Source organism: Octopus bimaculoides, chromosome 1 (genome assembly GCF_046866305.1).
Source record: "Octopus bimaculoides isolate indiv1 chromosome 1, ASM4686630v1, whole genome shotgun sequence".
In the NCBI taxonomy this organism is placed as follows: domain Eukaryota; kingdom Metazoa; phylum Mollusca; class Cephalopoda; order Octopoda; family Octopodidae; genus Octopus; species Octopus bimaculoides.
Window position 1 is genome coordinate 21,958,191 of NC_142928.1, and position 25,082 is coordinate 21,983,272.

Here is a 25,082-nt window from a genome sequence, read left to right on the forward strand (position 1 = left end):
GAGCTGACCATTGCCTTGTGAGTGGATTTGGTAGATGGAAACTGAAAAAAGCCTGTCGTATGTATATAATAGAGTGACCTCGAAACACAGCTTGCGAAGACCTGTTGGGGCAAGCGAAAGTGAAATCGTCATGGCACCTATGCCCAGCATCGCCTTTCGGCACTTGTGCCAGATGGCGTGTGTAAAGACATCTGAGCGAGATCGTTGCCAGTGCCGCCGAACTGGCTCCTGTGCAGGTGGCACGTAAAATACACCATTTTATTTTTTTTTGAGCGTGGCAGTTGCCAGTACCGCCTGACTGGCCTTCATGTCGGTGGCATGTAAAAGCACCCACTACACTCTCGGAGTGGTTGGCGTTAGGAAGGGCATCCAGCTGTAGAAACTCTGCCAAATCAGATTGGAGCCTGGTGTAGCCATCTGGTTTCACCAGTCCTCAGTCAAATCGTCTGACCCATGCTAGCATGGAAAGCAGACATTAAACGACGATGACGATGGTGATGATGATGATATATATACGCACACAATGGGCTTCTTTCAGTTTCTGTCAATCAAATCAACTCACAAGGCTTTGGTTGGCCTGAGGCTATAGTAGAAGACACTTGCCCAAGGTACCACACAGTGGGACTGAACCAGGAACTATGTGGTTGGGCAGCAAGCTTCTTACCGCACAACCATGCTAGTGCCTACATAACATTAATATAACATTTTCATGAGTCCTGTCATATCCGTAAGCCCTGTAGCATGTAAAAGGCACCCACTACACTCTTGGAGTGGTTGGCATTAGGAAGGGCTTCCAACTGTAGAAACCATGCCAAATCAGATTGAAGCCTGGTGCAGCTCTCCAGTTTAACAGTTTTCAGCCAAACTGTCCAACCCATGCCAGCATGGAAAGCAGATGCTAAATGTTGACGATGATATACATGTATTTGTGTGTTCATGTGAATGTGTGTGTGTGAGTGATAGTTGTAAATGAGCCTCATCACCATCATACTCGTATTGTCGTTTGTTTCCAATCTTCCATGAAAACATGTCAGGCCATATGAGGAAATATCAAATGCTTGGAAATAGGTGAGGGTTGATGACAGGAAAGGCATTCAGCTGTAAAAAAATCTGTCTCACTGAATTCCATCTAACCCATGCAAGCAGCATGGAAAAAATTGATATTTAACAAGGCTTTATTCAATGATGATGATGGTGGTCATGATGATCATGATATATTCTCTTTTATTCATTTCAGTAATCTAGGCAGTCCCCATTGTAGGAGACTGTCTGGAAAAGTTGTAGTGGAAAATATTAACCCCAGCATTTATTTTAAACACAGACACTGCTTTTCTTTTTTTTTTTTTTTCAAGAAGCATTAATGTAACAATAGACATAGAAACAGAATTCATAGCAAACACACACACACACATATATATACATAAACTGATAAAGACAAAACCTGTAGTCATAGTCAAATCAATATTATCAATAAATTTTACTCTACTAAATAAATACATATATAATCACACCATCAGTAAATATTTTGTTGTTTCCTATAAGTTGGTCAACAATAATACATTTACATACGTACATATATGTGTGTATACATATGTGTACACACACACGAAAACACAGAGATCATCATCATCATCATCATTTAACATCTGTTCTCCATGCTAGCATGGGTTTGACAGTTTGGCTAGAGCTGGCAAGTTGAAGAACTACACCAGGTTCCATTCATCTGTTTTGGCTTGGTTTCTATGGCTGGATGCCTTTCCTAATGCCAAACACTTTACAGAGTGCACTGGGTGCTTTTTATATAGCACAGGCACATCATCATTTAATATTCGTATTCCATGCTGACATGGGTTGGAAAGTTTTACAGGATCCGATGGGTGCTAAGACTGCATTGAATTCCAATGTCTCCTCTACAGAAAGAAACTTGTTCTGTTCTGGTAACTTCTCTCATACTTAAATCGCTCATCTCATGACATAAAACCACCTCCCTCTGTTGTAGTAGCCCTGCTTAGTTGAAGGGAATCTTAGTCTTGCAGACTGCATGGTGATCTCACTAGAGCCGGTGCCATGAAAACAGCATTTAGCACATGCTGTAAAGTGGCTGGAATTAGGAAGGACATCCAGCTGTAGAAACCATATTAAAGAAGGCGCTAGAGCTCAATGCAGCCCTCTGGCTCATTGGTTCCAGTTAAACTGTCCAGTTCATGCCACCGAAGGAAATGGGATTTTAAATGATGTTGATATATACATAAAAAGCAGGCGCAGGAGTGACTGTGTAGTAAGTAGCTTGATTACCAACCACATGGTTCTGGGTTCAGTCCCACAACATGGCACCTTGGACAAGTGTCTTCTACTATAGCCTCGGGCTGACCAATGCCTTGTGAGTGGATTTGGTAGACAGAAACTGAAAGAAGCCCATCGTATATATGTGTGTGTCTGTCTGTGTCTGTGTTTGTCCCCCCACCATCGCTTGACAACCAATGTTGGTGTGTTTACTTTCCCGTAACTTAGCGGTTCAGCAAAAGAAACAGATATAATAAGTACTGGGCTTACAAAGAATAAGTCCTGCGGTCGATTTGTTCGACTAAAGGTGGTGCTCCAGCATGGCCGCAGTCAGATGACTGAAACAAATGAAAGAACATGTAACTATTTGTGTATGTTAGTGTCCCCTTATCTTGACAGTGCAGGATAGCTGTCATCATCATTATATAAGTGACGTGCTTCATTTCCAATTTTCAACATAAAAAGTGTCACATAAAAAGCCTCCTTGTTGGTTCCACATAAGTAGCATCTGTCCTGGCGTCATGTAAAAAACACCTATGACAGTGCCCATATTGGCATCATGTATAAAACACTCATGTTGGTGCCATGTATAAAGCATTTATGCTGGTGCCATGTATAAAGCACCCAGTACACTCTGTAAAGTGGTTGGCATTAGCAAGAGCATCCAGTTGCAGAAACCAAGCTAAAACAGACTATGGAACCTGGTGCAGACCTCCAGCTTGCCAGTTCTTGTCAACCTGTCCAACCCATGCCAGCATGGAAAACAGATGTTAAATGATGATGATGATGATGATGAATATTACCAATCCACCAATTATCTGAATTTAAAATATATATGATGATGATGATGATGATGGTTGGTGTGTGTGTGTTTTTATCCATCTGCCTGTTTATATCTCAACCTATATTAGATAAATTTATGTTTTCTAAGCCAAACTATATTATGCATTAAACTATCTCTGTGATTTCATCCAACCCATTTTTAGCTTGCATTTTCATTTTTTTCCCCATTATTTGCCTGACATTCTATGTCAGAATAAATTATGATTCCTTCTTTTTGTCTGCACCATTAATAACAAATTAAGAAAGTAATTGGGAGTATAATTCCCCATAGATGAGATAGCGCTACCATTTTCTTTATCACTGCTACCTCATAGCAACATTTGCAACATTTTTAAAATATGAAATAAAGCAAAAAACAAAAAAAAATTGGTTCTCATGAATTTGTCCAAAAGACTTCCATTTATATCAAAAGAATACAATTTCAGAATTTCCCAAGAGTATAGTTCCATTACCAAACTGTTGGTTCATTCAATTTCTTTTGCTTTTTAACTACTTTTTGTTTTTGATAAATTGATTAGCAGGAAAAAATAATTTAGGTTTCCTTCTAACATTTTTTCATTAATTCATTAATATTTATTTGAATTTATAGACATATCATAAATTTCAAGGTAAACTAAACTGAGTGGCCAAATAAAAATTTGAGCTTAGAATATCTCTCTGGTAAATCTTATGGTACTACTGGTTTCTGTCTTGCAGTATGATTCTCTGCTGAATTCTAAATGGTTAATTTTCAACTGAGGAAGATATGTCCAGCTCTCTTGTCAGTCTATCTGCTATCACAGGATTGAATAAAATACAGTGGGATCTCCATGTATGAGCATAATCTATTTCAGAGCACTGTTCATTAATCAAATTTTACAATTGAAGTACATATAACTTAAGGTAATCCATTCCAAACCAAACCGAAACACCACATAAAGGCATAAAATGTTTAATTTGTCCATCCATTGATAACAAATACATAAATATATACATATGTGCCACATTAAAACCACTGGTGTTGGTGCCACAAAAAAGCACACAGTACATTCTGTAAAGTAGTTGGCATTAGGAAGGGCATCCAGCCATAGAAACCATACCAGAACAGCCAACAGAGCCTGGTGCAATCCTTCAACTTGCCAGTTTCAGTCAAACCATCCAACCCGTACCAGCATGGAAAACAGACATAAAATGGTGATGATGATGTGTGTGTGTATCAGTGTGTATGTGCATTTTTCCCTTTGTCTTGCATCTAGTGATCCACAGTTATGATTTCAGCAAAAATTATGACAAATTTTATTATATTTTTTATTTAAAAAAAAAAGTAAAGGTGGTGAGCTGGCAGAATTGTTAGCACGTCAGGCGAAATGCTTTGCTTTCTGAGTTCAAATTCCGCTGAGGTCAACTTTGCCTTTCATCCTTTCAGGGTTGATAAATTAAGTACCAGTTGCATACTGGGTTGATCTAATTGACTGGCTCTCTTCCACCAAATTTCAGGCTTTGTGCCTACAATGGAAAGAATTATTTTCTATTTAAAATATGAAAATTTGCAAGCTCATGAAATTCATATGTGGATGTTAATTAACTATTTATACACACTTTCCTAGTCATTTTTATGCATGCATAGTCTACTCATGATTTGCAGTTCAAATTTTAGCTCATTGATTTATTGCATACAATATTCATAAAAAGAAAATTATACACTTATATTTTGCAATACACTGGTACACTGACAAGAAAATACATGATACATTTATGCTATACTGATACACTTTACTCTCCATTGGTTCACTCAAATTACTCTGATACACTTCCTGCATTACCACTCCAGTATGTGCACACTCTCACATCTGCAGTAGGTTCTGTCACTCAACCTTCATTCCATCAACATCATCATTGTTTTAATGTTCACTTTTCTTTGCTTGGACAGAGTTTATAAAGGCAGATTCTCTATAGCCTGATGCCTTTCCTGTCACCAACTGTCACACAACTCTGTTTGAATCAGAGTCAGTTTCTCCGATCTAAAGTCTCTTTGCTTCATCATCCAAAAGTCATCTGTTCTTTCTACTGTTCTCCAAACTCCAGCATCTATTAACAGTTGTTCAGATATCTTTCATCCTTCACTGGGGAGAGCTATCTCAATTCACCTCAATCTAATTTCTTTCAGTAGCACCAAGGACAGAAATAATTCCACGTCTCAAGGAATCACCCTCTCTACACATGAACAACACACAACTAGATACCTCACAATATATGATTGCCTGTCTCTCTCTCTCGCTCTCCTGTTGACCCTGAAACAGAAAATCCACAAAACTGCAAACACTAACTATCCTCTTCAAAGACAGAAAACACTTCATTGTCAATCACTTGCTGGCTCCCTGCAAAGTTCAAGTGTGACCCAGATTAGAACACTGCTCATATATCAAGGACAATGCAGATGCTGTTACACACATATGTAACCTACATCATTACCAAATAAACCATCCAGCTAATTGATGAAGATTCAGTCAGCACGCATTGCAACTTCTGACACAAAGAGATACTCTTTCTTCCTTCCACCTCCTCTACATCTGCTTTAATGTGTTCTGCCCTTCTGAAATAGCAATGTTTGTTCCATTTTCATACTCGGTTTGCAAGATTTTTGATGTAACTCCATTTGTCGAAACAATTTTGTTGTATGTTGGAAGGATCATTATGCCAATAGGAGGTGCAATGGCCCACTGGTTAGGGCAGCGGACTCGCAGTCATAGTATCGTGGTTTCGATTCCCAAACTGAGCGTTGTGAGTGTTTATTCAGCGAAAACACCTAAAGCTCCACGAGGCTCCGGCAGGGGATGGTGGCGAACCCTGCTGTACTCTTTCACCACAACTTTCTCTCACTCTTACTTCCTGTTTCTGTTGTGCCTGTAATTCAAAGGGTCAGCCTTGTCACATTCTGTGTCACGCTGAATATCCCCGAGAACTACGTTATGGGTACACGTGTCTGTGAAGTGCTCAGCCACTTGCACGTTAATTTCATGAGCAGGCTGTTCCATTGATCGGATCAACTGGAACCCTTGACGTCGTAAGCGACGGAGTGCCAACAACATTATGCCAATAATAAACATATGTACTTATTCTACCTGGAGTAGAGAGAGCATGTCACTGATGGCAATGAAAGGACTTGACAAACCTTCAAAGGTTTGAAAGGACTGAAAGGACTTGGACAAACCTAACTGGACTGACCAAATGATTAATCAAATAATTGATTAGTTAATTGGTTTGATGATTAACCAACTGACTAATAAAAAATAAAGAAGTAAAATAGAATCAGGGTGTGTGTTTATTATTAGCATAATGACCCTCCCAAGATACAACAAAAATGTTTAATCCACACCTGACAAAGTCCACTGGTTAACTACTTGTTATTCCAAATATTTCATCCATTTAGACCTTAACCCTTCAGTATTTAATCCAGCCATAGCCAGCCCAAATATTCAACTTGTTTTATGTTACAAATGACCAGATCCAACCTCTCACACCTAACCTATAATGTCATTCTAAAAATTTACAAACACAGGCGTAGGAGTGGCTGTGTGGTAAGTAGTTTGCTTACCAACCACATGGTTCTGGGTTCAGTCCCACTGCGTGGCACCTTGGACAAGTGTCTTCTACTATAGGCTCGGGCCGACCAAAGCCTTGTGAGTGGATTTGGTAGACAGAAACTGAAAGAAGCCCGTCGTATATATGTATATATGTATGTGCATGTATATGTTTGTGTCTGTGTTTGTCCCCCCAGCATCGCTTGACAACCGATGCTGGTGTGTTTACGTCCCCGTAACTTAGAGGTTCGGCAAAAGAGACCGATAGAATAAGTACTAGGCTTCCAAAGAATAAGTCCTGGGGGCGATTTGCTCGACTAAAGGCGGTGCTCCAGCATGGCCACAGTCAAATGACTGAAACAAGTAAAAGAATGAAGGGTAAAAGAGTATACCATTGAAATTCTAAAGCTACAAGGTAAAGCATGATTAATTCAAACCAACGGGAATAAGTAAGCATTACTTTTGACAAAGAAATCTGAATGCTATGGAGTTAAACTAAACATTTTGCTCAATCTTTATTGAAGCATAAACTTATCAGTATTGGCAAACTTTAAAATTATTGACGTATATGCACACACGAGTAAGCACATAGATGCGAAACAAGGGGGAAAAAATAGTACTCGAATACCAAAGGTAGAGTAATATGCTTTTTTTTAATTATTGAAGCTGTAAAAACATCACAAAAAACTGTTACTCAGAGTTTCACGCTCCCATTCATCAGACAGTTGTGATCACACCTGTCTGACAAACGGGTATGTGAAACTCTGAGTAACAGTTTTTTTGTGATGGTTTTACATTATATATGGAGTGACTGTGTGGTAAGTAGCTTGCTTACCAACCACATGGTTCTGGGTTCAGTCCCACTGCATGGCACCTTGGGCAAGTGTCTTCTACTATAGCCCCGGGCCGACCAAGGCCTTGTGAGTGGATTTGGTAGACGGAAACTGAGAAGAAGCCCGTCGTATATATATATATATATATATATATATATATATATAATCATAAATATATAGGGATTGACAGTAACCTGCTTCTCCAACATACTGAGAATTCAGAAATAGCAGTCAAAGAACTACTGATTTCAAAACTACAAATTATTACTCCAGATTGATAGCGATATTTTTGATACACACAGAACAAAAAACAGTAGAGAAGAGTAAAAAACACTTGCCTTTAGTTAATTTAGTACAATTGTTTCACAGTTAAGAGTAAAATACTCTATTCTGATCTTCAGCTAAATATTCTAATAAATTTGTTAATGTCTAAGTAACTCACGTTAATTTTGACCATGTGAACATCAATTTTTTACCGAAGAAGGTTTTTTCATACTGAGCTACCCGGCAAAATTGTTGATTATTAATTTTATTACTAATTGACGATTCCCTGCCCTGCATATCTATATTTTAATAATAACTCTAAGGTGGATAGTTTAACCACAGGAATTCGTACGAGTCTCTTTCCTGTGCGGGACTATTTCTGATACACACTGAATTGAAATTCATTAGGGCGAGGGATTTTGAACTTACTGGCCGATAAATTTCTTAACGTCTTCCTCACGTGGTATTGATGTTCACATGGTCAAAATTAACATGAGTTACTTAGACATTAACAAATTTATTAGAATATTTAGCTGAAGATCAGAATAGAGTATTTTACTCTTAACTGTGAAACAATTGTACTAAATTAACTAAAGGCAAGTGTCTTTTACTCTTCTCTACTGTTTTTTGTTCTGTGTGTATCAAAAATATCGCTATCAATCTGGAGTAATAATTTGTAGTTTTGAAATCAGTAGTTCTTTGACTGCTATTTCTGAATTCTCAGTATGTTGGAGAAGCAGGTTACTGTCAATCCCTATATATTTATGATTATAAATTTTTTACCGAAGAAGGTTTTTTCATACTGAGCTACCCGGCAAAATTGTTGATTATTAATTTTATTACTAATTGACGATTCCCTGCCCTGCATATCTATATATATATATATATATATATATATATATATATATATATATATATATATATATATATATATGTATATGTATGTTTGTGTGTCTGTGTTTGTCCCCCCACCATCACTTGACAACTGATGCTGGTGTGTTTACGTCCCCGTAACTTAGCGGTTCGGCAAAGAGACGGATAGAATAAGTACTAAACTTACAAAGAATAAGTCCTGGGGTCAATTTACTCAACTAAAGGCGGTGCTCCAGCATAGCCACAGTCAAATGACTGAAACAAGTAAAAGAGTAAAAAGAGTAAAGAGTATATATATATATATATATATATATATATATATACACACACACAAACCTGGGCACCAAACCATTAATCTGTTACTTGTTAATTAACGAAGTTAAGAAGTTAACATTTTCGTTAACGATTTAACTTTTAAGTTAACTTTGGAAATCATTATCGGACTAATTAACTTCCGTTACATTTAACTTCTATTAACTCAAGTCAACTTGAGATAACTTCCGTTAACTTCAATTGTTATAAGTTTTGGCACTTTTTAAAGGTATTTTTAGGTGGTTTTAGTGCAAAAACTGATTTTTGTTTTTTTTTTGTAATAAAAATTAACGTTAACGGTTTATCAATAACTTCCTTTACATTTTTAAAGAATTAACTGATTAACAGTTATTGAAGTTAACTTTTTTGGTTAACAGATTAATGGTTAATGAAGTTAAATTTTCGATTAACAGTGACCGCCTTTATATATATATATATATATATATATATATATACATATATATGTTTTATTGCAAAAACACTAATAGATGTGATAACTTAAATGAATGATAGTGGAAAACACTAAGAGTTGCTTATTTTTCATCAGGGTAGCCAATGTTAGAGGTACTGAAAATTTTGTGTTGGATGGCACTGAGAGTCCAGTACCTGATGTTCTATGGCTCTTTAGAAGAACTTGCTTAAACATCTGCCATGAAGGTATGTTGGTCTAATCAGACAATTAGTCCTTCAACTAGTAGGACTAGCCCAACAAGTTGGTGCCACTCATGATAAGGGTGGGGTCCAATACAAAGCCCAACTATCAGCAGCAATACCCCTCTACCCAATACCTCACCCTCCTAACACAGCCTACTGTTTAGTCAGCAAGAATGAAATTACTGTTTTACAGAAATATCTAGACTGGGGCAGGAATCATAACATAAATGTATGGTGATGGAGGCATCTGATGTGGTAGTGGTAGTGGTTGTATTTGATGTGGTCATGGTTGTGGTGATGGTATTTGATGCAGTGGTGGTGGTGGTGGTGGTGGTGGTGGTTGCGATGACAGTGGTAATAGTGAATGTAATGTCTGAAATGGTGGTAATGGCATGAGCTTGTCACAATGATGCCTGAACATTGGGGGTGTGATGGATGGTTCAGTCTATATACAGGGAAGAGGCAGAGGATTATTATTATTATTAGTAGTAGTAGTGGTGGTGGTAAATGTCAGATACTGTAGTGGTCATTTCATTTTTCCCAAAGCTTTAGTCAAGAGGACTTGGTAGCGTCCGTGAACTTTGCTGACCCTCCAAGGGCTGTGCAACTACATTCAGTGTTAGTAGTGGTGGTGGTGGTGGAGGTGGTGCAGCAACAGGACCATCAGTGATTCAGCTGTTTACTTTCTAAACCAATTTTTGGTATTAACCAATCAGAACGTTTGTGTGTGAAATATTAAAATTATCAAAAACATCTTTCAACTTCTTCCTATTTTATGTCAGACACAACAGAGATACAGTCCAACTTTTGTGAAGAGAATGGCCTTATTTTGTTGACTGGAATGGTCTGAAAACAGCTTATATAACCACAAAACTGTGATTGTGAAGTTAAATTATCTGACAGCTAAACACAAAGTTCTGAGTTCAAGTTATGCATCAGTCATTATTATGACTGTAGATCTTCCATTGTTGTAAGTAGAAAAGAAAATTTTATAGCTTTTTAATTGATTAATCTATGAAGGAGGGGTACACCAATGATGCTCTTCAGGGCCTCTCAGAATGGTAGGAGGAAGTTGTTCTCAGATCAGAGACCTTCCTCAAATGCCTGCAACAAAGTGGACCCTGCTAAGGACACCCAAGGTCCAAGACATGACATTCAAGTGGGTGATGGAATTTAACACAGTCCTATAGCTTGCCAGCTCCTATCAAATCATCCGACCTATGCCAGCTTGGAAAACAGACATTAAATGATGATGATTATGGATCAAATCTTCCATCCTATAACAGAAGTAGGTTACCACACACTTCCATTTACCAAATTTCACTCATATGGCTTCGGTCAACCTGACACTAAAGTAGAAGATTCTTGCTGAATGTGCTAGGCATTGGATTGAACCCAATACCACATAGCTGTGGAGCAAACTTCTTAACCACATAGCCATTTTACTGGCTTCACTTATTAGACTAAGACCATGATCTGAACCCAAAACTTATACAGGGCACAGGCATGGCCATGTGGTTAAGAAGTTCATCCTGCAAACCTGTGTTTCTGGGTTCAGTCCAGCTGTACAACATCTTGGGCAAATGTCTTCTATACAGCTTTGGATTGACCAATGCTTTATGACAGGAATTTCATAGATGGAAACCCTATCATATAGCGTCGTCATCATCATCATCATTTATGGCTGGATAAGTCTTGTCAGATTAATAGCCTATACGTGGATGTCCTTCCTGATACATAATCATTTTATTGTCCATTTTCCCATGCTTGCTTGGATTGGATGGAGTTTATCGAGGAAGATTTTCTATGGACAGATGTATTTCCTGTCGTCAACCCTTACCTAGTAATATTACCTCATGGCCAGACATGTTTCCTTAGAATATTCAAAATGAATGACATTCATTTATAACAATTATGTGATGTTAAGACAAGGAAATACAAACACACACTCGTATGAATGCATGTGTGTATGTGAGTATGTATATATACGACAGAAGGCGGCGTGCTGGCAAAAACGTTAGCATGCCAGGCAAAATGTTTAGCGGTATTTCGTCTGTCTTTACGTTCTGAGTTCAAATTCCACCGAGGTCCACTTTACCTTTCATCCTTTCAGGGTCGATAAATTAAGTACCAGTTGCACACTGGGGTCGATCTAATCGACTGGCACCCCCTCCCCCAAAATTTTGGGCCTTGGCTTAGAGTAGAAAAGAATATATAGATATAACAGGCTCCTTTCATTTTCCATCTACCAAATTCATCCACAAGGTTTTTGTCAGCCTGAAGCTATAGGAGAAAACGCTTGCTCAAGGTGCCATGCAGTAGAGCTGAACCATGTGGTTGGGAAACAAACATCTTAACCACACAACCACAACTCCTCAACCTAATTTGCTTTTCAAGTGAGGTACTTATTCCATGACTTCATATAAGCTACCAAGTTATAAAACAAACCTCATCACCACTTACTGAATGGTGTCAACACAAAAATACATGGATACAATTGCATTCCTCAGAATGTATGTGTGTGTGAGTAGATATGGCTATGTAGTTACAGATTTCGTTTTACAGCTGCATAAGTCCTTTCCAATCCATGCCAACATGGAAAAAAATGGCTCATAAAATAAATGATGATGATGATGGTAGAGGTGGTGTATATGTGTGTTGTTTGCTGATGTACATAAATTAATAAAGTAATGCTTTAGAATAAAAATACTAGGGAGTCAAAGGGTTTTTAAGTAAACTTAGCAAAGACCAAGGTCCTACTAAGTAGAATATCAGACAGGACCCTTCACCCTTCTCGTAAATGACCCTGCTCAATATGTAGGAAGGGTGTAAGCAGAAATTCTGTTTGGTGTACTCAGTGCAAGTAATGGACACACAAGAGGTGTTGTGGAATAGCAGGAAGGTTAACAGAAAAAGTAGTGTTTGTACGTGGAAGATGTATGGAAGCCATAAAGAACACAAATACATGGGAAACTGATTTTGTTAAATGTCCCAGTGGCTCTCTGGTGGATAATTTCAGCTACCTGGGTGACCTAATTAGCAGTGAGGAGGCTGTACAGAAAGTGTAATTGCTAGAATAAGAATAGGGTGGAGGAAGTTCAGAAGCTTTTACCTCTTTTGGCAACCAAAGGTCTTTCTTTGAGTGAAGGGAAGATTGTATGATGCATGTGCATGAGCTGTGATACTATATGGTAGTGAGACGTGGGCCGTGAATGGGGAGGACATGTAAAAGCTGGAGAAGAATGAAGCCGGTATGCTCTACTGGACGTGCTCTACTGGATGTCAGTGTGCATGTACAACAAAGTGCTAGTATATGAAGAGGCATAAGAGGAATTAGATGCAGTGTGCAAGAGAGGAGACTGCATTGGTTTGGTCATGTAATGCAGATGGATGAGGACAGTTGCGCTAAGAAGTTCTGATCACTTTAAGTGGAGGGAAGTTGTAGAAAAGGGAGACCCAGGAAGACATGGGATGAAGTACTGAAGGTTGATCTCAAAACACTGAATCTTATGAAGGAGATGACAGAGGACCAAGATATGTAGCGCATTGCTGTACTCGAGAAGACTTGCACACCACATGAGAATTGAAATCCTAAAACTAAGGTGCTATACTCAAAAAGACATGCCCACCACAACAGAGCTGATATCCTAAAACTATGATGCCACATAAAAAGCATCCAGTAGTCTGTGCACTGGTTGACATTAGGAAGGGCATCCAGCTGGAGAAACCATGCTAAAACAGACTATGGAATCTGGTGTGACCCCAGGAATTGCTGGTTCCTGTCAAGCCATCCAACCCATGCCAACATGGAAAAATGGACATTAAATGTTGATGATGATGATGGTATTTGTTCTGTCCAAATTGCAGATATTACCTTATCATTTTCACAGCTGTAAATGGTACAAATTAGTGATTGGCCGGTTAATAAACGAAATAACAATAATAATAATAATAATAAACTTATTGTATGGGCTTATATTACAGGCTTTAATGCACTAAAACCTTTTTTCCTGGATATCTACTGTTGAAATTAGGGTGCATTTAATATGTCTCTGCATCATTTATACCACCAGATACAGAATTTATTGGGGATGCAGCACAAGAGTCCATGAGTTGTCTTTGTAAACCCTTATACATGGCTATGTAAAGAAATTCACACTGCTATTATCCTCAATATCACTACACAGTATCTGAGCAAATGTGTTCCACCACAACCCTCCCTCAGTTGACCAAAGCCTTGAGAGTAAAATCTAGCAGTGGGAAACTAAATGTTAGCCAATTGGTGGGACCATTCTTATTCTTGGATGATGAACTTAATCTGTTGCTCTATTCTAAAACCACCTCATGGGCCTTGGGTACCTTTTGGGGAATCCACTCTGTTGCAAGATTTCAGGACAGGTTTCCAATCTGAGGATACCCCATGAGTTGCAGTGTTTTACCCACTTTTTTTTCTCCTATCTAGTCTCAGAGACTCAGAAAAAAAAAAAAAAATCATGGGCAACGCCCTTTCCAAAATTTTTAAAAAATAAACAAATAAATAAAAAAACATAAAAAATTATGATTTGGTGTCTCGTTGTAGGATCTATCAAAGATTTACAGAAAATGATTTAAACTTGGAAGAATGATCTATAGTCTAAAAGTTAACAACATAGAACACAAAATCCCAGTGCCACCTGGAAAGTGGCCTTGCTTGATATCTAGAAAGGGAATTGGTTGGAATGTACTAATACTATGTACTAAGTGTTCTAGGTGCTAGACTGAACCTAGTGCTAAATTTACACTACAAGCAGGCCCCTGGATGTTTTTTAATGGAGTCTACTGCATTGCAAGTATTCAGGCCAAGTCTTCAATTCAACTTCCTTCTTTACACCAAGCAGTTTCATAGGCCCTGAAAGGCATTTCTGCCCTTCTTCTTATGAGTAACCCAATAAGAAAATAAGGAGAATAAAAAAGAAAGGAAAATGGGTACAACAGGAATAGCGGAATGTTTTTCAGGCTGACAGAGCAGAATTTCAGATGTTCAAGAGTAATTAATACATAATAATACTTATGAAATGAAGTAATCAGTAGAAGCTAGATCAATATACTGAATTACATCTCTATATTTAGAAGATCAATGTACTTCAAGCTGCTCACAAGATACACAGGTGATCATCTGTGACACCTGGATAATATAGTATTGAGATGGTTGCAATGAAAATAGCTGAACAATAGCTTTGTGTCAGAACAAAGGATTTCTTTCATTGTGAAGCATACATATAAATAGTGAGATATGGCCATTGAATGTGAAAGATCTGAGGAAGTTTGAGAGAAATGAAATGATTATGACCTGTTGCCAGTGCAAAGTTATTTGGAACAAAAGACAAATGAAAAAAAATAAACAAACAAGTGAATTGTAAGGCAGGCTGAGTTTTAAAAGTAGTTGTTGAAGTGTGCAAGGGAAATAACTACACTGGTAAGGATATGTTATGCGAGTGAAGGATGAGGCACATTCATTCTTTCGTTTTATGCCTGTCTTTCCATACTAGGATGGGTTAGATGAATATTATTGAGGCATTGTTTTACAGTATGATGCTCTACCTCAAAAACAAACCTGTCTGTTTTTCAAGTAAAGAATCTCTTAATCAAAATGGTTCTGAAAGCCCAGAGCTAGGAAATGCCAGCAAATTTTAAAACTTGTAGTCCAGTTGGTCATGTGAAGCATACAGAATGTAAACACACACACACGAACACATGCACATATACATTGTGTGTATGTATTCACTCACAAGATATTTGGTCGATGTGGAGCCACAGTAGAAGATGCTTGACCAAGATGCCAGAGAGGGACTGAACCAAAAGCCATCTGGTTGAAAACAAGCTTTTTAACCTCACAGCCATACCTACAATCGAGGTCTCAGTAAAAATGTGGCATACATGCTAATATTAGAGGCTACTGATGGAATAGATGGACCAAAGAAAATGTGAGAAATAGTGGCACTTGATCTCAGAATGTTAAGCCTCAAAAAAGAGAAGGTGAAAGACTGAGTGACTAGTGATACCTTGTGGCTGACCCAGCTAACTCCTCTCAGGACAAAAATCATATGTTGAAATATTGATGAGGATGATGATGAGTTGTAAATAACAATATCTACAAACTCCAAATTGTCACCTAAGGATGCAAGACAATGCCTACAATCCAGGGAACAAGAAGTCTGATATTTAAGCCAAAATTACATCTCTACATCTCACAGATATCATATTAGTGGCTTTCTACAGCTCTCAAAACGTCTACTGTCACAGTTACTTAAGATAATACGAAAAACTAAGTCTAAAGCTGCTCACTTCAAAGGTATGGGGTGGTTGTCCCATGAATAATCAGTGCACTCATTCTTTATGTCCAGACTGCTGCTAGAATATAGACATAGATGTAGTGATTCTGGTATTGGCATAATAGAATCAAGGTGATGTTAGTAATTAGTTGTCTCAATTCCATGAGTTTTAGTGGAGATAATGGTTAACTGTATTTGGGCCTCAGTGTTGTAAAACATATTCTTGCTATTTATCCTGTGTTTGTTTGGATAAATTAAATTAAGTTTGTTGTAATATTGGTTATTTAAAACAGTTGGTACCTCTTACTTGCAATATCTTCATCTTGTGGTGTGGTAAGTAGCTTGCTTACAAACCACATGGTTCTGGGTTCAGTCCCACTGCGTGGCACCTTGGGCAAGTGTCTTCTGCTATAGCCTTGGGCCAACCAAAGCCTTGTGAGTGGATTTGGTAGATGGAAACTGAAAGAAACTCGTCATATATATGTATATATATATATATATATGTGTGTGTGGATATGTTTGTGTGTCTGTGTTTGTCCCCCAACATTGCTTGACAACCGATGCTGGTGTGTTTATGTCCCCGTAACATAACGGTTCAGCATAAGTGACCGATAGAATAAGTACTAGGCTTACACAGAATAAGTCCTGGGGTCGATTTGCTCGACTAAGGCGGTGCTCCAGCATGGCTGCAGTCAAATGACTGAAACAAGTAAAAGAGTAATTCTGTATATGTCAGACAAGACCTAACTAGTTAAAGGGTCTTCACACAGGGAATTCCAAGACCCCATCTTTAGAGAAAGTACAGTGCTAATAACAAATAATAATTAGTCAAGATAGTGTCCACTATGCTACTGATACACCATAGTCAGGAATATGGTGGGATTGTAGTTTCAGGGATCAAGTGTATTAGGGTAGATTATAACCATGAAGTTCCTCTTGCATTTAATCATGTAAATTTTTAGCCTTGTTCAAGTGTGTAGAAAACTCTGATATGTCTGCATAGAAAGCACCACTTTTGTGGGTTCACAACTTCCTTTAATTTGCAACAGAAATATTAAGGGCCCAAACAGCCATAAAAGGGTGTCACAAACCATAGTAGCTTATGAACTCTTTGTACAATTATTCCATGGCTTTCTTTGTTTAACCAAATGCTGTGTTAGTGAGTGACCATATTACTTCATTTGTTATGTTCTTTACACACTGAGTGTAAATCACTGGCCTGCTATAAGCGCTACCTTGAATTATAGTCTTTGGTCTGATTATGATATACACGAGAATTGTCTTGATGACCTTCTCTGAGTGCTGAGATTGGTGGCAGTAAGTTACCTTCTGATCAGAGACCTGACTAATGCTTGCAACAGAGTAGATACTGCTATAGTACCCAAAGACCAGGTGATGGTGTTAAACAGTTTGATGCAATAAGTCTAACACCTACAATTCTCAACCCTATCCACCCCAGAGTAACTATTTGGATATTCAGAAATTTTAACGTTTGAGACTAGTATGCAGGAACAAAGAAATACAACTTAGTAGGAGTCCTTAATAGGATCAACAAAGGAAACACAGACCATTGAACTTAATCATCACATTAGAAGACTAAAGAGCAGAATTGATCATCATCATTATCATTATCATCATTCACTTTTTCATGCTTGCACAGGTCAGAATTCATTAAGGCAGCTTTTCTACAGCCAGATGCCCGTCTTGTTTCCAAGCAAGGTAATGTTTCTCCCTGGCCAGACATGTTTTCATGAACAATTGGAAACAAATGACACCACTTCTATGATGGTGACACTTAATTACATTTATTGCAGCTCTGGGCTATAGCAGATGACATTTGCCCAAAGTACTGCAAAATGGGCACACAGTTTTTGCCTGTGTCTATAGAGCTATATCTATGCCTTTGCTAGTAAAGGACACAGTATTAAAGATTTTTTTTTTTTTAATATGAATCTTTACAACTCTGGAGTATAAAGCAAATTAGAAAGAAATTCTTCTTCCTCTTGGATCAGACAATGGCATTTTACAGGTAAGTTTTTCCACTGTAGAAATTGAACTCAAAACTATGTCAAAGAAATACATGTCAATCTCTGAGGACAGTTATACAAGTGATGGTCACTAATTAAGGTTAGGAGGACTTAGCATTAAATTTCCTGGCCATAAATATAATACAGTAGCAGTGACAGAACAAGTGGGTCACTGTATCTTCAGTTGGTTGTCCAATATCAAGTCAAACCAGCTTGTTAATATGGTAACAAAAGACTTGTTAATATAGTAACAAAAGACAATAAAGATATAGACAGATAACAGGAACTGTTGGAAACATTTAATAACTATTTAGGAATAATGTGGTATCAAGTAAAGATATTTAATTTGGTAACACTGCTGTTAACTAAATAATAATCAATTACAAGTGAGCCCTGGCCCAGCAAACCTACAATCAAATGCATTCACACCATGGCTAACCCCATTTACTTTCAGGAATACAGTACCTTGAATTATATTATCTGATGTGTCTTTTCAAGATGGTAGGATATGGTTTGAGGAAATTTTGGCTGCATCTAGGTGGGTTGAACACCCACCTAGAGGCATCCAAGCAACTAGCAGAAGTTAAAACTAATATATCAGGTAATGAAGGCTATAGGGCAGGTATGGCTCTGAAGTTAAGCCTGCTTTGCAAACATGTGGTCTTAGATTCAGTCCAACTTTGCAGTTCCTTAGGCAAGTGTCTTCTAGTATAGCCCCAAGCTGACCAAATCCTTATGAGTAGATTTGGTAGGTATAAACTGAAAAAAGCCTGTCATATTCATAAATATATACGTGTTTGTGTGTGTGTGTGTCCTTGCCTAGACATCATGTGATGGTTGTAAATGAGCATCATCATCATATAAGCAATGTTGTTCATTTCCAGACTTCCAAGACAAACATGTCTAGCTTTGGAGTTTTGCGAAAGAGATCAGTAAAATAAGTACCAGGCTTTAAAAAGTAAGTATTGGGAGTCAATTTGTTCGACTAAAGCCCTTCAAGGAAGTGCCCCAGCGTGGCCACAGTCCAATGACTGAAGCAAGAAAAAGATAAAAAAATAAATATCAACAGGTGCAGGAGTGGCTGTGTGATAAGAAGCTTGCTTCCCAACTACATGGTTCCAGGGTCCGACCAAAGCCTTGTGAGTGGATTTAATAGATGGAAACTGAATGAAGCCTGTTGTACATATATACATATGTATATATTTGTGTGTGTCTGTGTTTGTCACCCCATCATTGTTTGACAACTGATGTTGGTATGTTTACATCCTCATAACTTAGTGGTTCGGCAAAAGAGACCGATAGAATAAGTACTAGGCTTACAAAGATTTGTTCGACTGAAGGCAGTGCTCCAGCATGGCTGCAGTCAAATGACTGAAACAAGTAAAAGAATGGAGATACACATAAGTTATTTTGCTAAATGCAACCAAATCGTTAATTGTTATTAAAATGAATAGAAGCATAGAGGGGAGCATACTTCATTGGAAATATGGTCACGAGAATGTTAGAAATAACTCTGGAGAAATCTTACAAATACACATTTACTGGAAATAACTTGATTAGGAAATTGAATAATGATTGTGATGATTGGATATATGAAGAAAGCTGGATAAAATTGTACAATGATCTTGTAAAGAAGCTCCAAGAATTGAACCTCTTGTCGGTCTTCCAGTGATATTATGACACACAATGTCTATCGCAGGGGTCGGGGACAATTTAAGGATTAATTTTATTTTTATGTTTTATATATCTTTAAAGCTGTGATATGGTATTTCAGTATGTTTGCATTATCACACACGTGGAAGCTCTAAAAGTGTCAAAGCTTGAATAGTTCAATCAAAATTTAAAAAATCAGTTCAACAATTGAATGAATGCAAATTTTAGAAATGTCAGAATAATTAAAAACATTAAGAAGGCTTCAGTTTTCTTAATTTTGTTCTAAAAATAAAAAAAACTTTCGATGTACGCGCTATTTAAAGGTAGATAACTCTGTGTCATCATGATTTATAGTTTTCTTCAGAATTTCATTACTCTTCAAAAATTACGTTTGACATTTGGTACAAGATGATAGAGTCAAAAATAAAGTCTCTACGGTGATCACTCAAACCATTAGAAATAGCAACCAAACCCCCTTCGAATCTTAACATTTTCAAAACGGAAAGACACAGGATAATGTAGTCATAGGTATAATATTGGTGCAGGTTAAGAAGTTTGTTTCACTATTACATTGAGTTCAAATCCAACATACGAAATCCTTGGGGAAATATCTTCTACTATAACCTTGTGAGTAAAATTTGGTAGATGAAAGCTGAAAAGAAGCCTGTCAAAGGAACCGTTTTTGTTCTTTGAGGAGAGACTTAATCATAATGAATTGTCATGTCTTAACGCATTCTGTTGTGAATATGTTAATTGCTGCTGTGTTTTATCATTGTAGAACAACTTCTTTCAGATGAATGCATGTTCATAAAACACTAGATTCATTATCATAGACTGGTTTAAACTCACCACCTGGCACATTGGGTACCTTCAGTGGAGTCTTTGCTGCAAGTATTTAGAGCAGGTCTCTGATCTGAGGATAATTTCTTCCCATTAATCACAGAGGCCCTGAAAAGGATCATGGGTATTGCTCTCTCTCTCTTCTTCTTCTTCGCTCTCCTCAGACTTAGCTATTAAAACAGGTCTGCACAAAAGTTTGGATGGTCATGATTAAAATAACTTCAACAACAAATTTGTTTAATGAGGGCTGACTTCAGGTAAAATAACAATAAAGATGTATACACTGTCTAATATTACACAACATATATAAAGCAGTGAGCTGACAAAATCAACAGTACACTGGACAAAATGTTTAGCAGTATTTCGTCCATCTTTATGTTCCGAGTTCAAATTCCGTTGAGGCTGACTTTGTCTTTCATCCTTTTGGGGTTGATAAAATAAGGACTGATTGAGCACTGGAGTTAATGCAATCAACTTAGCCACTCCTACGTAACTGTGCCAAAATTCGAAACCAATATTACGTAACATGTAGCTGCTTATTACATCTAGGTCATAGATACACACTCTAGAAGACTTGCTTCACAAAAACATTTTAATATGCTGATGAGTCAGATTAAAACAATAATTTCTGCACTAGTTAGCATCTAAGCTAGAAACTACCAACTTAAGTCATACAGCACATCTTTATCATTTACACAATACATAGAAGATACAACCAAAGAAATACTTAATTGTACAGTCCAGTCACTAATATACCCTTTGGTTCAGCCAATGAGGGAAGCTTCTACATGGCAACTAGAATAGCAGCCAATCTCCTTCAAATCACACCCTACCAATAAAAAAACTATGTTTTGGTCTCTGATGCACAGTGCTTAGGGAAAAAATAGGATAGTCGTGTTTGGAATTTCTTTCATTATGGGTCTCCATTGGGGCTAAAACCAACAATATTTGGTCAAAATAATTCTCAATACTAGGAATGCCATGGCACCTATTTCACCCTCTCTATAATGCTATACTCCTCCCTCTTTTATCCTTATCACCTTAGCTCTCTCTCACCATTTTACAATATATACATAAAGGACTTCATCAGACCTGCATGTACTCCATATACCCTATCTATACTCCCCATTGGCTATTTGGTATCAACATACATCATTCACTTTCACCATTTATCCATGACTCTCATCCTTTAATTTTAGTGCCATAAAATAAACAAAATAAAATGCACCCAATACACTCTGTAAAGTGGCTGGTGTTAGGAAGGGCATCAAGCCATAGAAACCAAGCCAAGAGTGGTCCTTCAACCCATCTAGGTGACAGGCAACAACTTATGCTAGCAAGGCAAACAGCGATAAAACAATGATGTTGATGATTTTACCAGCAATACAGCAAGTCTTGGTCCTCGCTAGTTCTGTATATGGGCCTGCCATTTTTCAGTTGTCATAAACCACAGCAAATTATTAACCAACCAAAACAATGTTCACTAGCCCATAACAAGCCACATACATCACAACTAACTACTGAACACAATCCTAAGTGTTGAATTTCTAACTCCATGGAGACATTACCTGCAGTTAGTCGTCACAACTTTGAATGTTCATGGTTATGACATGACTTGATAACCTTTCTCCATGATGGTCAGCTTTTCGCCGGAGTTTGTCAAGGGACATAATTCAATTATTTCAACTGGACAATACTATAAATGACTGATCAAACCAGTTACAAATAAATACCAAAAGGCATACTGACAACATACCAGAACATTATAATATCATTCTTCAGTTGGTCATTTAGCTAACCCAAGTACAGATAAAAAAAAAAAATTCCAAAATAATCAGTTTCCTGTGTTACCAGCCAGTAATAAATTTTTTGAAATCAAATCTATCATACACTGGCTGAAACTACATAGTAAGCCTCTGTCCAAGTGTTTGACCTGCTAGAAACAGCAACCAGATCCCACTCATATCATTCACTACTATCTTAAAAAAGGAAAGACACTTTGGACAATATATCCAAAGATGCATACTATATGAAAAAAGTGATCATAGCAGTAACATCGTTAATCATAAGTATAGTAGATCATGACTGACCTAGGGCTAAACAAACTATCATGGTATCTACCTTCACTGTTAGAAAACACAAGAAACTGGACAATAAAGTAAACCGAATATATTCTATTTACCAAACTAGGTACTTTATTTAAGCAGATCTATGGTGTATTTGTGAGGCCTTCCCAAATATATGAATGGCTGCTTGGGCCTAAATGAAGGAATAAAATGTTGGGTGGGTTTTCTTCCTTAAAGAAACAGGGAACACAACATCCAATACCTATTAATACCAAGGAGGGAAATGCTTAGCAGCTGAGTTAGTTTAAATTCCTTACTCTCTTAGTCTGACATTATACACAAAAATAAAATATTAATAGGGTTTCTTGATCAGGGTTGACCTGGAAATAAACAACAATGGCTTATTGTCCATCTTTACATTGGCGAGTTGCATAGATTATAAGGCTACAACTGAATACTATCTTCATATAGTTTACCTGGGGCAAGCCAGCTTGGTGAATATCATCAATCTTCAAGTAATAACCACAGGAACTGAACTCATCATCGACCCTTGGACATTACTGTCCTGAGTCTGTAGATTCACAGGGATGGTTAACTGGTTTCCATAATGTATAAGCGACTGAGACCATAACATCCTCCCTCAATGGGATGCCTGGCCATAGCAGGGTTACTCATTTACAGCTGAGTGAACTAGAGCAACATAAATATTTTGCCCAAGAACACAAAAGCACAACCTGGTCCAGAAATTAAAACCACAACTTTGCAATCCTGAGTATAACATCCTAACCACTAGGCCATGTGCTGGCACTAATTGAATTCAACACAACAAATAGACAAAACACTTGATATTTTTAGTGCAGTAACCTTTTACAGTAAGGCAGATTGCACTGAGTTATCTGAGAGTGAAACATTGTTGCTAAAGATACAGTACAGTGATTGATTGTTGGTTACCTTATTGATTCAGCCATACAGCATATCATGATCAACAATAGGCTTGAATATACATACTGTGACAGAGCAGAACAGTTCATAAGAGTCCTCACTAACCAGCTCCTTACCTCACTTTCTTGAACTCAAATTACAGTGAATGCAACTGTCGTCTATCCCTTGAGGGTCAATAAAATTAATACTAATATATCGGAGGTAAACTATAAGGAACTATACACTACCTTTATCTTTAGTGAAGATTACAGTATTGTTAATCTCAATCTTTAGAATAATCAGCTCAAAGTTTTTCAAAAATGGTGCTATTTTCTATTTCCATATTCCTTTGACAATATTTTGGGTAAGTATCCATGTTTGGGCATTTCTATTTCACACTCTGTAAATATAAAGTATTGAACAACAATGATTATCATTGAGACACTGTGAGGAAGCAGTGACTGGACTCCAGAATATTCAATGATACAATATCTATTTACCTGATATGACAGTCAATTTAACCAAAGTAACTCTTGTCAAGTTCAAGAGAGTGCTTCTAAAAGCTGTAACTATAGAAAGTCTGAAATAGAGCATCATCATCATCATCATCATCATCGTTTAACGTCCGCTTTCCATGCTAGCATGGGTTGGACGATTTGACTGAGGACTGGTGAAACCGGATGGCAACACCAGGCTCCAGTCTGATTTGGCAGAGTTTCTACAGCTGGATGCCCTTCCTAACGCCAACCACTCAGAGAGTGTAGTGGGTGCTTTTACGTGTCACCCGCACGAAAACGGCCACGCTCGAAATGGTGTCTTTTATGTGCCACCCGCACAAGCCAGTCCAGGGGCACTGGCAACGATCTCGCTCGAAAATCCTACAGGAGCCAGTCAGGCGGTACTGGCAACGGCCACGCTCAAAATGGTGCATCTCATGTGCCACCCGCACAAGAACCAGTCCAGGGGCACTGGCAACGATCTTACTTGGCTTGCCGGGTCTTACTCATCAAATATAAAATGTTTCCAATGCTTATATTGAACTACACTTCTCTATAGTACATTTGTTATGAAGTTTCTCATTGATTTCCAAAAGAAATATTCCAGTTGCTTAACTAATAGAACTACCTATCTATTATAGGGTATTGCTTATGAGCTTGTAAAAAATGAACTATAGACAAGCACTTTTACTGCAGATTAGTTATTGAACTAGATGGCAGAAAGGGCACTTCTGGTGAGGTGGGTAACAAAACCTGGGCTGTAGGGGTGAATCATTCTTTCTCACGTTTGTAAATGTTTGACATGCAATAAACAACAGCTCAATAACTGTCATTATTTTATGTATAATTTAACTAAAGCTATGTTATTGTATAATAGTGCCAGTAACTAAGCATTCCAGGGACACTTGTACATTTAGCATAATTCTCAGGTCAAATCAGCATACTACATGTAACAACACTGAGCCTTGGAATCACACACATTGTTCATTTGACAAGCTTCCACAATATTTCCCCCTCTATAATTTCACTGACAAGATTTTAGTCAATCCAAGATGACGGAAGAAGTTACTAGCTCAAGTTGCAACGAAGTTCAAACTTAGAACCTTGTGATTGTGAAGCAAACTTCTTAACCACACAGATATCTA

General features: G+C 37.6%; 1 long non-coding RNA gene across 1 annotated transcript; it reads right to left on the reverse strand.

Moving 5' to 3' along the window:
• Positions 1-3,492: 3,492 nt before the first annotated feature.
• On the reverse strand, positions 3,493-23,840 carry LOC128247043 (uncharacterized). The gene is made up of 2 exons (XR_008263474.2): positions 23,689-23,840; positions 3,493-4,611 (listed from the first exon to the last, which is right to left on the reverse strand). It is a non-coding gene; the product is annotated as an uncharacterized LOC128247043 (long non-coding RNA).
• Positions 23,841-25,082: the final 1,242 nt, after the last annotated feature.